This window comes from Furipterus horrens, unplaced genomic scaffold (genome assembly GCF_987537825.1).
Source record: "Furipterus horrens unplaced genomic scaffold, mFurHor1.1.pri manual_scaffold_12, whole genome shotgun sequence".
NCBI lineage: Eukaryota > Metazoa > Chordata > Mammalia > Chiroptera > Furipteridae > Furipterus > Furipterus horrens.
The window spans coordinates 51,087,135-51,104,089 of NW_028327182.1; the positions used below are offsets into that span (position 1 = coordinate 51,087,135).

Consider the following 16,955-nt stretch of genomic DNA (forward strand, 5'->3'; position numbering starts at 1 on the left):
AGTGAGGTACAGAAGTCTTGAAGCTCCTTCCTACTCTCTCTCTTCTCAGACCTCTAAAAATAGCCGAGAGGCTAGCCCAAGACCAAGATCTTTTTCTGGCTCCAGAACCCACGACAGCACATACAAAGTAAGCCTCAGAGCTTGACATACTTAGCCAAGGCCTCAGTTTCTACCACCCTGGAGATTTTTCCCATCAGAACCAATTTAGATGACAAGAATCAGGTGCCTGTTATGCCCCAAGTATCACACCGCATATTGAATAAGCTTTACTATTTCCTGTCACTGCATAACCAGCCAGAGTCCTGGAATAACATTTGACTCCTCTGAAAATTGTGCATGCAAGCATGTGTATGTGTGTGTGTTGGAGGGAAAAAGTAAAGGATTTGGGGGAGGGTAAAAGCTAATACATAAACAAGTTTAAAATTTTTTGTTTCAAATAGTACAAAACGGTATAGGAAAATAAGTCTCTCTATCCTCCTTTCCAAACCCTCTCCTCAAAGGCAACCACTGTCAGTAGTTGTTTTCATTCATTCCAGAGATAGCATAGATTTATGTAAGCATTATATCTATGTGAGTGGAAGGTGCCCCCTCCTACTTAACAACACATCTTGCAAATCATTCTATATTAACACACATAGGCCTACTTCATTTCTTTCCAAAGGTACTACAGAGCATTCCTTAATAAAGATTTAACAATTTACCTGTTTCCACTGAGACATTTAAGTCACTTCCAGTCTTTTGCTAACATAAACAATACTGCAATTACTGTTTGCATATATTATTATATATACATATCTTTTTTTATACACAAATTTCTAAGATGAATTCCTAAAAATGGATTGCCAGGTCAAATAGCTGGTTTACCTTTAATAGCTATTTCAAATTGTCCTCTGCTAAAGTAGTATCAACATATAAAATAACCATCAATGTATGTCAGCATCTGTTTACCCACACTCTTATTACAATTCTTATGATGAGTGAAATTGGGGATCAGTTTTAGAAATAATCACAATAATAGCAACAATAACAAATAAGACTTCTTGGGAACAATGCATCAAGCACTGTTCTAAATATTTTACATTTATTAATCATTTAATCCTCACTTTAGAGACAAGAAAACTGAGCCAAACAGATATTAAGAATTTGCTCAAACTAGTAAATGACAGCATGAGGCCCCGAAGCCCAGCAGTCTGATGCCAGCATATGCCTTTCTTCACCTCTAAGTCTGACATAATTAAGTCCATGTGCCATCCTTTTATATGAAGTCCCTGTTTTTTTTCTACTAGAATGTTTTTCTTCATTTATAAGTGTTCACTGTATGATAAGAAGATTGTCTTAAATGTTTTGGAAGTAACAAAAATATGCCCCCCAAATGGTCTGCTTTGTGCCTTACAAAACACACAAGGAGAGGAGTCACAAGAAGTAAAACAGTGTAAATACCTATATAGTCAAAAAATTCCAAGAAAATCCAGAAGCATATTTTCCTAGAATATGAACCAACCACGTCAAAGTTAGTCTTTAAAATTTAATATTTTTGTAATATAGAATTGAATTTTAAATAAATAAAGAGGAGGGAAAGGGGAAAATTAATTAGCAAAAAATTACAACACAAAGGGATATTATCATTCAAAATTATGTGATTTCCTGAGATAAGTAAATTATTCTGAAATTATTAATCAGTTACAGGCAATTCTGCCCCAAAGGTTTGGCAATCCACTGAAAAATCAAGCTAACTTTCATAATGATGGCTTATTATATGAACTGAGTGTACCCGTATTGCTAAATTACTTGAAGTTTTATTTTACTAGATATTTCTCCAAAGACCTGTAACTTAAGAGTTAATGCCCTGACCAGTGTGGCTCAGTTCATTAAGTGTTGGCCTGCAAAGTGAAAGGAAGCAAACACAGGTTTATTTCCAGCCAAGGCACATGCCTAGGTTGTGGGTTTGTCCCAGCAAGGTACGTTGCAATGGCAGTAATGTTGGTCAAGCAAGAATTTAATAATTACTAGCAACACAAGGACATAAAGAGCAGAAAGGAAGAAACAAACAATGATCAAGAATCTGCTTTGTTGTAGCCACTGTGTTAGGTGACTTCATATACACTATTTCATTTAATCTTCACAATACTCTTGGAAGGAAGAGACCATAACCCATTCTGAGTAGCAGATGAGGAATGAAGCTCAATGGTGCAATGACTTCCCAAGATCACAGAGCATTAAGTGGCATAGTCAGGATTCAACCCTCATCTCTCTGATTCTTCTTACAGAAACATCAGTCCTGGTCTTTCCAATGGCTAATAAACTTCTCTAACATTACTTTTGAGTTCATCTAGTCTCATAAATGTATATCAACATCTGTTCTTATAATGCTTCAAATATAAAAAGCACTTTCCAAAAAGAATTCCCCAATATGCCTCTATCTAAATTTGCCTGGTTAAACTTCACAATTATCATTCATTCCTTCATTCTTCCAAAAGCCACTGGGAGGCAGACCCCGGAGACCAAATGTGATGTTTGTCCTCAGGGGGCTCACAAGACTATGTAAGCACAAGGAGCATCCCTAAGCTATAGACTGCTATGGCAGAGAAATATGTCTTCATTTACACTCAACCAGGGCAGTTGATAATATGAACAGGTGATCCTCAGATCTCAGATACAGTTCTCTGAGAGGTTCTGTGGAGGTATTAAAGCAGCAGATCAGGGACTTCTGGCAAAGATGGAGGCCTAAACATACACGCTGCATCTCCCTCCACAACTAAGAAGGGATACAACTATCTCAAAACTAGAGACAGCCAGAAGTTCTAGAAAATCGAGCTGCATGAAAGTCTAACAAACAAAGATATAAAGAAGAAATACTCATCCAGATAGGAGGAGAGGCAGAGCCAGGGTGGAGAGGACACCACGGTATGGCAGAGGCACCAGCGGCGGCGGCGGCAGTGACAGGTCAGCAGAAAGCACAGTTACACATTTTAAAAGGTATAGAGGGAACTTCCGGCCAAGATGGAGGCATAGACCAACACGCTCTGTCTCTCTCCACAACTAAGAAGGAATACAACTACTGCAAAACCAAAAATAATAAGTTCCAGAAAATAAAGCTACATGGAAGTCTAACGTTTGAAGTCATAAACAAGTGGTGCTTGTCCAGACGGGTAGTAAGGGCGAAACTGCAGCTGAAAAAGATCGAACTGTACTGGAGGCAGCAGCTGCAGCAGCAAACAGCACCCAGTAAGCAGACACCCCTATTTGGGGGGAGGAGAGAAGCACCTGGGAGCCAGCCCTGGCTGCAGACCAGACCCATCGGCTCGCGATTCCAATGCCAGGGAAGGCAGATCCCATTGTCTCGGACTGTGGGGACAGTGGAGGCTCCCAGTTCCTCAGCTGAGAGTAACAGCAGGAATCCATCTTGGACCCCCGCCCCCACGCAAAGTGCCACAGTGTGGTGAGAAATGTCGCCGGGTTGTGATGAGCACACGGGGCTCTGCCCAATATAGCAAAGGAGGTGTAACAGCATCCCGCCCAAGTAGGAAAGATAAACAAAACGGTCAGAATGGCAGAATTAATTATTGAAATACCAATCACACAGCTAACAAAAAAAAGAAACAAAGGCCTTGACCGATGAACAAATAGCAAATCTTTCTGAGGCTCAGTTCAGAGCTATAGTCATAAGGCAGCTTACAGACCTAACAGCGGGGCTGAATCAAGACAGGGAAGGAATGAAGGCTAGTCCTGCTGAAATGAACAAAATACATACAAGACAAGTGATGAGGAAGGGAAAGCCATGAATCAAATCAACAAATCGGAACATAGGGAAGGAACAAACAGCCAACCAGTGCAGAAAGAGGAAACAGAAAGAGAGGAATATGAGGAGAGGCTCAGAAACCTATGGGACAGCTATAAGTGAACGAACATTCAAAATATAGGATTGCCAGAGGGTGAAGAAGAACTAGAAATTGAAAAATTATGTGAAAAAATAATGAAGCAGAACTTCCCTAACTTGGGGAAGGAAATGAACTTACAGGTCTAGGAAGCACAGAGAGTTCCGGATAGGCTAGACCCAGGGAGGACCACACCAAGACACATTATAATCAAAATGTCAAAAATTAAGGATAAAGAGAAAATCTTAAAAGCAGCAAGAGAGAAGAAAAGAATTATGTACAAAGGGGTCCCAATTAGACTATCAACAGATTTCTCAAAGGAGACTTTACAGGCAAGAAGGGACTGGCAAGAAATATTCAAAGTAATGAAAAGCAAAAACCTACAACCACGATTACTCTATCCAGTGAAGCTGTCATTCAGAATAGAAGGGCAGAGAAAGTGCTTCCAGGACAAAGTGAAAATGAAGGAGTTTGTTAGATCCAAACCACTGTTATATGAGATGTTAAAGGGACTTGTTTAGAAGAAGAAGGATCAAAACTATGAACACTAAAATGAAAACTGTATCACAACAACCAACAACAGAAGCTAGGAAATCGAAACAAAGGCAAACTAAGTAGGCAACGAGAGGGGAAAAAGAATTATAGATACGGGGAACATATTCAGGGGAGGTCAGCGAGGAGGGGGAAGGGGGAAAAGGGAGGGAGATGATGCAGGCATTAAGAAGCAGAGTAGGAGGGAGTGGAGTAGACAGGAAGATGTTGAGAAGAACTATATGCACAACCAATGGGCATGGACTAATAATGGGGGGACAACTGGAGGAAGGGGGGAGCAGGGGGAAAAGAAATTGGGACAAATATAACAGCATAATCAATAAAATAAAATAAAAAATAAATAAAAATAAAGGTAGAGAGGGACAACTGGGGAGTGCTCCCAGCGCCAGACCAGACCGCACAGCTCCCAGTTCCAGTGCCAGGGAAAATAAAGCCTCATTACTTCTGACTGTGCAAACCAGTGGGGGTTGGGGTGGAGGAAGAAATAGCCGGCCTCTCAGCAGAGTCTGCTTGTTTAAAGGGCCCCCACAGTCCTAGAACGTCCGCGAACCCACCCACTCTGGGAACAACGGCCAGGGCAACAGCTAGAGAGGCACCAATCCTATACAGAAGTGGGAGTAGTCCCTGGAAAAGGGAAGAGTGCTGAGCAAGCAGCACTGTTCCCTCTCAGACCCTCCCCCCACATACAGTGCCACAACGTGGTGAAATGGGTGGTCCATACTGATGAACTCCTAAGGCTCTCTCCCTTGCAATGTAACAGGTGCAACAGCTCTACCTAAGACACAGAGGCAAACAAATACAGGAGCCTGTCAACATAAGGAGACACAGAAGCATGCCCCAAAAGAGGAAACGGAACAAGGTTCCAGTGGGAGAACTAAGCGATGAGGAGATAGCCAACCTAACAGATGCAGAGTTGAAAACACTGGTGATAAAAATGCTCACAGACTTAACAGATATGCTTAAGCATGGCAGACACATAAGAGAAGAAGTGAAGGCTATGCTAAACGAAACGAAGGAAAATCCACACAAAACCAATGGTGAAGGAAAGGAAACTGAGGTTCAAATCAATGATTTGGAACATAAGGAAGAAAAAAAAAACAGTCAACCAGTACAGAATGAGGAAACAAGAATTGAAAAAAATGAGGCGAGGCATAGAAACCTCTGGGACAACTTTAAATGTGCCAACATCACACCATAGGGGTGCCAGAAGGAGAAGAGGAAGACCAAGAAATTGAAAACTTATGTGAGAAAATAATGAAGGAAAACTCCCCAAATTTGGCAAATAAAATGGACATACAAGTCCAGGAAGCACAGAGAGTCCTGAACAAGCAAGACCCAGAAAGGACCACACCAAGACACACCATAATTAAAATGCCAAGGGTTAAAAATAAAGAGAGAATCTTAAAAAGCAGCAAGAGAAAAGCGGAGCGTTTCATACAAAGGGGTACCTATAAGACTATCCGCTGATTTCTCAAAAGGAACTTTGAAGGCAAGAAGGGACTGGCAGGAAGTATTCAAAATGATGAAAAGCAGGGACCTACAACCAAGATTACTCTATCCAACAAAGCTATCATTTAGAAAGGAAGGGCAAAGAAAGTGCTTCCCAGACAAGGTAAAGCTAAGAGTTCATCATCACCAAGCCATTATTATATGAAATGTTAAAGTGACTTATTTAAGAAAAAGAAAATCAAAACATGAACATTAAAATGACAACAAACTCATAACTATAAACAACTGAATCCAAAAAATGAAAGCAAAATCCAACTAAGCAAACCAGAATAGGAACAGAATCATAGGTATGGGGATCATTTGGAGGGTTATCAACTGGGAGGGGGAAGGGCAAGAAATGAGGAAATGGTGCAGGGATTAAGAAGCATAATTGGTTGGTACAAAATAGACAGAGGGAAGTTAAGAATAATATAGGAAAAGGTGAAACCAAATAACTTATATGCATGACCCATGGACATAAACTAAGTGGGGTGGGTTTGCTGGAGGGAAGCAGGGTGCTGGGCAGAGGGGAGCAAAAGGAAAAAATATTGGGACTACTGTAACAACATAATCAATAAAATAGACTTAAAAACTACAGCAGATCACAGTCTTGAGCTTAGGTATATAGCATATATTTACTAAGGCAACACAATGTCAATGTAGATGTAAATACCACCAAAATTGTCTAATTAAATCAAAATTGCCACCATCATCATTACAATTAAATTATTGTGCTGAGATGTTTACTCCATTTTCCTGGGTTCAGGGGCAACTTTGCTAGTGTTATGAAAATCATACAAAATGTCATAATTCTATCATTTTCACAGAACTAATGTTTGACCATCTACCTCAAAATTATAGAGTATATATTAAGTCTAAAAGCTAAAGCAGATGTAATCACTAAGACTTAACTAGCTCAATCTGTTATGAAATCTCTATCAGATTTAACAGCCTTGTGGCTGACTCTGAAATACAAAGATGTATCGCAAGAGCAGTAGTGGGATAGCACTGATATCTAATGACATTTATTAAATTTGCCTAACATGGAGTAGACATATTAACAGTTTTGTTGTAATATTATGGATTCTACTTTAAAGCAATAGAAATATAGATCAACTGCATTTCATTTTAGTCATCATCCCAGGGGGTGCCCCAAAAAATTCTGTACTTCAAATAGTACTATATAAAGTCATTCTATCAGTGTACTGAGGAGGTACTGCTCATAGGAAAGACTCTTCAATGGCCTGCTTGACCCAGGCCATCCTGGATAGGCATGGAAGTATTCAGCAGTGATTACCTAAGTATCTTAAGGAAAAGGTAACCCAGTGCTTTTCCTTCCCACGTTTCTGTGCACCACTTAAATGAAGCATCCCAAGAAAAGATGCTAACAAAAAGCTAAACAATGTGTTAATTCTCATGTCAAAAAGAAAACATCCCACAAAAAACAAATATTATCTCTAAGGCTTACCTATGTTATAAAACAATATATACAACATGATTAAAATATTTTAAAATATAATATGTACAAGAAATGACATATAAACATCAAAATGTATTCTCTTGCAGAGATTAGAGGTGACATTTTCTTTCTTTGTATTGTTTAAATATATTCCAAATTTCTACAACAAACATTTTGTGACCAAACATTTTTCATTATTTAAATGAAAATAAAAGCTTGGCTATTTGAATGATGTTTAACCTAAGCTGTTAAAGGTTTTAAAAGGTATTCTTGCATAAAATTCACAACCTAGGGTGGTGGGGTGTTCCAGGCAAATTTGCAAAATAAATTAATATAAAATTAAATGTAGAAAATGGGAATGTAAAACGATGCAGCCAATGTGAAAGACATTACCACAGATCCTCAAAAGATTAAATATAAGACTACTGTGATCCAGTAATTCCACTTCTCATTTATACCCAAAAGAACTGAAAACGGAGACACAGACATATAGTTGTACATCAATGTACATAGCAACGTTATTCACAATAGCCAAAAGGTGGAAAACCCAAATACCTATTGACAGATGCATGGATAAACAAAATGTGCTATCTATACAACAGAAGATTATTTAGCCTTAAAAATGAATCTCTGGCTAGCCCAAAAACATCCGGCCAAGATGGAGGTCTAGACTGACATGCTCCATCTCCCTCCACAACTAAGAAGGAATACAACTATTGCAAAGCCGGAAATAACCAGAAGTTCCAGAAAATAAAGCTACATGAAAGTCCAACATATGAAGTTACAAAGAAATGGTGCTCATCTGGACGGGTAGGAAGGGTGAAGCCAGGGCGGAGAGGTCAAGCTGTACTGGTGGTGGCAGCTGTGGCGACAGCGGCGGGACGGCGGTAAGCACAGACACCCATATTTAAGAGGAGGCAAGAAGCGCATGGGGAGCACCCCCAGCTGCGGACCAAACCCATCAGCTCGCAAGTCCAATGCTGGGGAAGGCAGACCCCCATTGCCTCGGACTATGAGGGCCGGAGGAGGTGGGGACAGAGGAGGAGGTTCCTGATTTCTCAGTGGAGAGTGAATGGCAGGAATCCATCTTGGACCCCCACACCCACATAAAATGCCACAGCGTGGTGAGAAGGGTCACCCAGTAGTGACAAGTGCATGGAGCTCTGCCCCCTATAGAGTAGGATGTGTGACAGCCCAGGAAGCAAAGGTAAACACAAAACTGTCAAGATGGCACAGTCATGATTGAGATCCCAATCACCCAGCTGACCAGACAGCAAATATCTAATCTAACGGACCAGCGGATAGGAAATATTTCTGAGGCACAGTTCAGAACTTTGTTTATATGAATGCTTACAGACCTAACAGCAGTTCTTAAACAAGATGGGGAAGGAATGAAGGCTAGTCCTGCTAAAATGAATGAAAACACATACGAAACTAGTGGTGAGGGAAAGAAAACCAGGGATCAAATTAACAAATCAGAACATAGGGAAGGAATAAACAGTCAACCAATACAGAAAGAGGAAACGAAAAGGAGGAAAATGAGGAGAGGCTCAGAAACTATGGGAGAGCTATAAGCGGGCCAAAATCCAAATCATAGGGTTGCCAGAAGGTTTAGAAGAAGAATTAGAAATTGAAAAATTATGCGAAAAAATAATGAAGCAGAACTTCCCTAACTTGGGGAAGGAAATAGACTTACAGGTCCAGGAAGCACAGAGAGTTCCAAAACAACTGGACCCAGGGAGAACCACACCAAGACACATTATAATCAAAATGTCAAAAATTAAGGATAAAGAGAGAATCTTAAAAGCAGCAAGAGAGAGGAAGAGAATTACATACAAAGGGATCCCAATAAAACTATCAGCTGATTTCTCAAAAGAAACTCTGCAGGCAAGAAGGGACTGGCAAGAAATATTCAAAGTAATGAAAATCAAAAACCTACAACCACAATTACTCTATCAAGCGAAGCTGTCATTTAGAATAGAAGGGCAGAGAAAGTGCTTCCAGGACAAAGTAAAACTGAAGGAGTTCATTAGATCCAAACCACTGTTATATGAAATGTTAAAGGGACTTGTTTAGAAGAAAGAGGATCAAAACTATGAACATTAAAATGAAAACTGTATCACAGCAACCAACAGAAGCCAGGAAATCAAAACAAAGGTAAACTAAGTAGACAATGAGAGTGCAAAACGATTATAGGTAGGGGGGAACATTTTCAAGGGAGGTCAGCTGGAAGGGGGAAGAGGGGAAAGGGAGAGAGATGGTGCAGGAATTAAGAAGCACAGTAGAAGGGAGTAGAGTAGATAGGAAGATGTTGAGAAGAACTATATGCACAACCAATGGGCATGGAGTAAGGTGGGGGGACAACAGGAGGGAGGGTGTCACTGGGTGGAGGGGAACAAAGGGAAAAGAAATTGGGACAACTGTAACAGCATAATCAATAGAGCATATTAAAAAAAATGAATGTGACACATGCTACAACAGGGATAAACCTTGAAGACATTATGTTAAGTGAGATAACCCAGATAAAAATGGACAAAAATTTTATGACTTCAAACTCATAAAGACAGAAAATCTCTGTAAATGAAGTGACACATGCATGATACTGTGAGTAAAATAATAGCATATTAATTACTTTTCTGACAATGACCTCAAATACCAAGAATGCTGGGGGAAGTCATAAAGAACAATACAATCATGGTCCCTGCTTCTGAGGAAGTTAAGGTCTAATAAAGTCCAATCCTAGTAAGTGGAAATCTAGAATGCAAATGTAAGTGGAATAACTAAGCAAATGATGCAATACAACATGCAAATATATAGTCCATGTGAGACATATTAATGTGTGAATGGAAAAAATTATGTGTACAACAGCTACAACTACATAAAAATTATATATCCCAGAAAACTGTTATATGAAATCTGAGAAATCAAATTCTCAGTATTATAGCAGGTGATAAAATATAAGCATTTCCTCAGTGCCTATCATCCAGTTTCCTGCAGGAAGAAGTGTTTTTCACAGCCTTCTTTCTTTTTTCACCAATGTAAGTTCCTATTTGAGCATACAAGACTTAAGGGTGTAGTCTTTTCTCTATTTCTTAATACATTATATTTCAATTCTAGAAATACTTTCAAATAGAGGAGTTCTAGGGTTTGAGGTAAACTCCTGGGGTACAACTTTACAACTTGTTATGTCATACACATATGTTACAGCAAAAGCAGTTCAAAAATACCTCTCAGGTTGTGTAAGAGGCAAATGTTGCACTTACCAATCTCTTCCTTACTTGTTTTAATGAGCTTTTTGAAACTAATCAGATGCTATGCCACTGGTTTAGACACAAAATGTTATTTCCCAGGCCCAGAAAAGCCTTTAAGATAGGATCAGCCTCAAAATTCTTTAAATAAAAATCCACTTAAAAACTATTTCACCCTTGTTATGCATAAGTACTTCAAAGAAGCAGAGTTTCAGAGATTTGCTGAGACAGTAATGCTGTTACTGCCCCAGCTGCTAGAACAGCTGCCACCCACTTCTCTTTTCTGCAAGTCAACCATAGTAAAAGAGAAAAAAACTGTCGCACCAAACACACAAGGTTTACAAAATAGACCAAAATAAAAGTAGATGGGGCAAGAAGTTAAAGAAATGAATTGAACAAAATGTATCATTTCATTTCTCTAATGAGTCCAAGGCTAGAATGGAGGGGCCGAAGTTCAAAGCTATTTGTGATATCATGAACCTTTTCTACATGGATCTCTCTAGTGTATGCTGTATGAAAAGTACCTAATATAACCTGTGATGGCCTCAGCCAAACTAAAATTCATCAATGGACACACTGTATTCATTTGATAAATGTTTACTGAATGTCTTCTACGTAAACAGAACACAGATCCAGTACCACCACCACCTGAATCCCCAGCAGAACTTATATGGGGTCAGGGAGTCTACACACATAAAGAGATGCTCACCATAGTGTGGCCAGTGCTCTAATGGTGAGGTTTGGATGCTATAGAAGCAACAGAATTGGGAAATGTCAACTACCTGAAAAGGAGGCAGGCAACTGGAATAGTGAAGATACATCCAGGTAAAGGTCTGGTGGAACTGAAAGCAATTCAGCATGTCTGTAGCTAAAAAGCTTAGACTTTATCCTAAAAACAGCATGTAATCACTGAAGGAGCTTAAGCAGGAAAGTGGCATGATCAGGTATATGTCTGTTAAAGATTATTCTGGCTGAATGGCATCAGGTGGCTGAGGTAAGCATGGAAAGAATGGAAGCCTATACCAAGGAAGTGGAAATGGAGAAAGGAGAAAACTGGACAAGAGACAGAGTCAAGAGGATTCTATAACTGACTGAATGTGAGAAAGAAGCTAGAGAACGGAGAGGGTGAGCCAAGGATTACACAAAGATGCTCAGCTTAAGTAACTGAGTGAACTATAATGATGTTGTTCACTGCACACAGAGGATACACCAAGTTTCAGGGGGAGATGAAGAATTATACTCGGGACTTTTTAAGTTTAGCCACCTATGGGATATCAAAGTATATGTCCAAAAAGAGATCTGGATTGGAGATTTGGAAATTTGGCATGAGATCACCCAGGGGAAAGTGTATGGAATAAGAAGAGGATCTTGGACTCTAAGAAACTCCAACAGCAAAGGGACAAGGATACTCCATAAAAGAGACTGTGAAGAAACAGGCAGAGTAAAAAGAAAACCAGAAGAAGAGTGTCATGGAAGCCTGGGGACATGAGCATCACATAAAGGTAGTGTTAAGTGTAGAATGCTCCTGAGAGACCAAATAAGGTAATGACTGAGAAATGTCCATTAGATTTAATAAGGTTTATTGGCAACCTTTGCAAGAGTTTCAGGGAGGTTGTGGGTGGACAACGGCACATTGCCCCAGGATGAAGAGTGTGTGAAAGGTGCAGAAGAGGAAACAATGAGGATTCACAACTTGTTCAAGAAATTTGACTGTGAAGGGAAAAGTGAAATAGGGTAGTAATTATAAAATGGGTGGGAGCTAAAGGATACATTTTTGGTGGTCTTTTTATTTTAAACATGTTAGAGATGTGAAAATGTTTAAATGTTAATGGGAAGGAGCCAGTGGAAAGGTAGAGGAGAGGATTTAACTAAATGAGGTTTCTGAGAAAGTAACAGGGAATGGGATCTGAAGGAAAAATGTAGGTAATACATAGAAGGGGGGGAAATCTTCCATTAAAACACAAGAGCAGAAGGAAGGGATAGATGTGGATGAAAGTCATTTTAATGGTTGGGGACCCAGAAGTTGAAGGCAATTTCTTCCTTTCTCTTTCTCCCTCTCTCCATATATATATATATATATATATATATATATATGAGCCCCTGGCTGGTTTGGCTCAGTGGATTGAGCTAAATGTCGCTGGTTCGATCTTCCAGTCAGGGCACATCAGAGAAGGAAAACTCTGATTCCAAAAAACCTCCGCTGCCTTGCGGCATACCTCTTCAGGGGAAAGGCTAAGGGAGTAAACCCCGACAGAAAATCCGGAGCCGGAGTCCCTAAGGCGGTTTGACGTTGTAGTCAACACCGGCAACTCCTGCGGCGCACCTGAACCCAAGCTGTATCGACTCCGTCTTTCCCTTGGACCCTTCAGCTGCGAAGAGAGGGGGGGTCTGCTGCATGGGCAACAGCAGACCCTCCATATCACCCTGCCCAGGCTCTGTAGCTTCAGCTTCACTGGAGAGGACACTCCAGTGTCATCGCAAGATGTCGATTCAACACGGGAGGAGACAGATACCGTGTCACTCCCGAGTCGGACTGCACAGCCATTCTCGGCGGTGCAGATAGACTTTTAAGAAGCTACACCATCGCCTCTCGAGACGGACGGGCATGGGCAATATATATATGAACACACACACACACACTCTGCTGAGTCTGCATTTTTAATTTTCTACTAGCAATTTATGAGGGTTCCAATTTCTCCATAACATGACCGACACTTGCTATTTTCTTTCTTTTTTATTATAGTCATTCTAGTGGGTATGCAGTGGTATCTCGTGGTTTGAATTGCATTTGGGCACATTCTCTTTTAAGATAACTTATATTCCCTGTGAAGAACAAAAGTCTTTTGTTAAAAGTAAGAGGGGAGGTACCAATAGAAAGTGGCATGAAGCAACAACAAAAAAAGGTAGAGAAATCTAAATCAGCCACCAGGAAGGATGAGGAAGAGCTCTGACCAGGGAAACCTAAAACAATGCTGAAACAGTCCAGTCTGAGTATCCTATCCATCTGACTTCCTGTGAATTTTCTTCTATAGCAAAGTTTTGTTTTGTTTTTTCAAACGGATCTAACCAGAATTGGAATGGGAAGCTCCTCTGAGGATGTTCTCATTTAAAGGCAATGACAGAACTGCTCCTGAAAAAGCCACCATTTTTGTTTTTAAAATCCTATAACTTACACATAACTTACACATTAGCACAGACAATTTGCATTCGATTCGCTCTCCTTGATCCTTGAGAACAAAGCACATGTGCTCACTGCAGCAGATCTTACATTTCTACTGTAAGGACTTAAGCTGTAATCATCAGGTGCTAAATTCATCAAATGACAAACTGCAACAAACATCACACATCTGTTATTAAAATGAGTAATTCCTTTAAAACATGTCAGAGAATCATATCACAAAGTGTTAACAATTAAGACTGATAATAACAATCATATATACAATTAATAACTGATTATATAAAAGAAAATGATGTTCTTACTGTCAGTTACTATGTGGAGTATGAGATACAACCAGTCTGGTTTGACTAATTCAATAAGTACATCCTTATATATTTAATTAACTTAGAGATTTATCACTAAAGCATGCTGCTGCATATCACAGTTTTGTGTTCAAGGATCCCATCTTGGAACTGAATTATATGTGAACCAGATTTAAACCAAGGATTTTATGGCACAAGGTGCTAGTTATTTCAGTTATCTTTTCCTGAGTAATATAACATCCCAAAACTCAGTGGCTTAAAACAACAGCCATGTGTTGTTTCTCTCAATTGTATTTTGACTGGACACAGCTGGGGTTAGTCATGAGGTCACAGGCAACGGGGGAGCTTAACTAGGGCCTATCCAGGCTACTCCAGGTGGTCTCACTCTTCACCTAAGCCCAAGTCTCCAAGCCCAAAGCTTGGCTTATTGAAGGTAGTACACAAAGAAAGAGCACAAGAATAAAGGTCTTTGACTTCCCTTCAGTTTTATCACCACTCTGACTTTCAGATAAAATAGGACATTGTCTCAGACTTTCTAGCTTGAGCTGCTGATTATTAAGAAGCAGCCAAACTCTAGCTGGAACATGCAGATTCTCTTTAATTCTAAAAATGTAAAAGAATTTTTTTAAGCTGAAAAACTGATAGTTTTGGTTTTTATGGCTATTTTCTGAAGCTCCCAGAACTTGATCATTTGGATCATACACTCAATCACTATGGAAGAAACCTTTTTAACGACTAAATACCCTTCCTCTTTATGAAAAACAGACTATAGGGTAGACTGATAGACTGGTATTCATAAAATAGATTAAAAGGTATCAGCCGTGGCCAGTGTGGCTCAGTTGGTTGGAGCGTTGTCCCATAGACCAAAGGGCTGCAGGTTCGATTTCCGTCAGGGCACACACCCAGGTTGTGGGTTGGATCCCCAGTCCAGGAACATAGAAGGTGGCCACTCGATATTTCTCTCTCTCCCCCTTCCTCTCTCTCTCTCTGAAAGCAATGAAAAAAAAAAATGTCCTCAGGTGAGGATAAAAAAAAGATATCCATCCCACAGATTAAGTGCTCTATTAATAAAATCTAAATATATAGTTACTCAACCCCGAAAGCAGTTCAAAGAGGTGAAATTCACCCAGTGCTCACTTCAAATGGATACTGCCTACAGTTTAAAGCACACAATAAACTACCAACAGGGTTAAGTCATTTTTCCATTCCTTTCAGCATTATACACTTTGATGTTTTGAAGTTACGATTCCACAATGTGCACCAGTTTCAGAGATTCGGTGTATGCCTCCAAGGGCTATAATCCACCCCCACCCCTTAAAAAAGAACAGGCCAAAGACAAGTAAGATGACGAATCTAGTTTTTTTAAAAGCATTATTATAATATTGCTCTATAAAATTGTAATCCCCAACTGCAAAGAATTCTGCAGCAGATGACTTCGGAGTGTCTCACATGCAAATAAATATAAGCAAAAAGCCTCTTACGAAAGCAAAAGAGCGCGTGCCTCAATGGTTATCTTAAATAGAACAGGTAGTTTATCTGAGGCAGGACAAGAGAAATGTCATTTCACTCAGTTAACCGCACTCCTGGGTAAAGGTGCCTATTAAGTGAATAGCCTTTTGTGGAGTTTCGTGTGGTAGGGGAATAGGAAACAGAAAATATAGTTTGTGGCACCACTATTCTCTCCTGCAGAGGCGAAGAAGGAGGTGCTAAGATCTTGAGGAATGGCCAAGTGAGAAAGATGAGGGTCGGAGGAGTTAGGGGTATCTCTCAGCAAAACAACGCCGGGAGCAGCGACAGATTTGAGCCAGGAGCAAAACCGCGTCCCTACAGCTCAGAAAAGAGAAGGAGCAAGGAAAACTTTCCCTAGCCTGTCCCCACCCTTTTCCTCCCCGGGTGAGGAAGAAACGCTATTTCAGGTGCTAACGGTGTGGGGCCGGCGGACCGGAACCTGCAGCCAGAGGTAAGGGGGGAGGGGGGGGAGCGAGGGAGCGAGGGGGCCCGAGCAAGCGGGCACGCCGGCCCAGCCTGCAGGGACTGGGGAGCAGAGAAGGGCAGGGGAAAAGCGCCCCTGCGAGCTCGAGCCCGCGACCCGCAAGTTACCTGGGAGGCCAGCCGCTGCCGCTAGCCGTACGCCGAGCCCAGCCGCCCGGAGCGCTTCGGCACCTCGGAGGACTGGCGGGCCTGGGGAACACTAGCTAGCCTCGGTGCCCAGGGCCAGCCAAAGGGAGGCGCGGAGGCTGACCGCCAGGGCCCGCCCTCTGAGTCACGTGGCCTGGCGGCCTCACGTGACCCAACGCTGCGCGCGCTGGGCAGGCTCCCAGGGGGAAGCTGCAGGCGGTTCGCTGGCTGTGTGGGGGTGGGCCCGCGGGTCCCGGCACCTGTGGAAGCAGATGAGCGGTCCAAGGCCAGCTTTCCAGCTCTGCGGAGAGTCGCGGTGGACGTCGGTGGCTGCGGAGGCGGACAAGTTTTTGCGTGTCTGGGAACCGGAGACGCGCAAGGGGTGGTCTGTAGCTGTTCTTCCTTGATGACTCGGCTGCGGGGAGGGTCAGCCTGGGGCAGAAAAGTGACTGGCGACTTCTTTACCTGCCCCATAGTGCGCTACCCACGGAGTACTGCCTAGGATGAAGGGCCTCAGAGGAGGAGAGACTCCTTTTACTGCAGAGACGTTCCCCTGCATATCTACACACTCAACTGAAAAGCACCCGAGTAAGACTGGAGGACAGAGAAGGTGGCAACTGCACCAAGATAAGGAAGGAGTGAAGCACGGGGCCCAGGTGATGAAAGGCAGTCAGAGGTACCAGGGAAGCTAGCTGTCAAGGTTGGGAGAGACCTAAGATGGCAAATGACCTAAGC

At 41.4% G+C, this 16,955-nt stretch overlaps 1 protein-coding gene across 4 annotated transcripts in view; it reads right to left on the minus strand.

Annotated features, from left to right (window-relative positions):
- Positions 1 to 16,308, minus strand: part of RCBTB1 (RCC1 and BTB domain containing protein 1) — an 82,292-nt gene extending 65,984 nt beyond the window's left edge. For all 4 annotated transcript variants that reach the window (XM_090258804.1, XM_090258805.1, XM_090258803.1 and 1 more), the window contains exon 1: positions 16,203 to 16,308. The gene's annotated coding sequence lies outside the window, so the exon portion shown is untranslated. The remainder of the gene's footprint in view (positions 1 to 16,202) is intronic.
- Between the last annotated feature and the right edge of the window lie 647 nt (positions 16,309 to 16,955).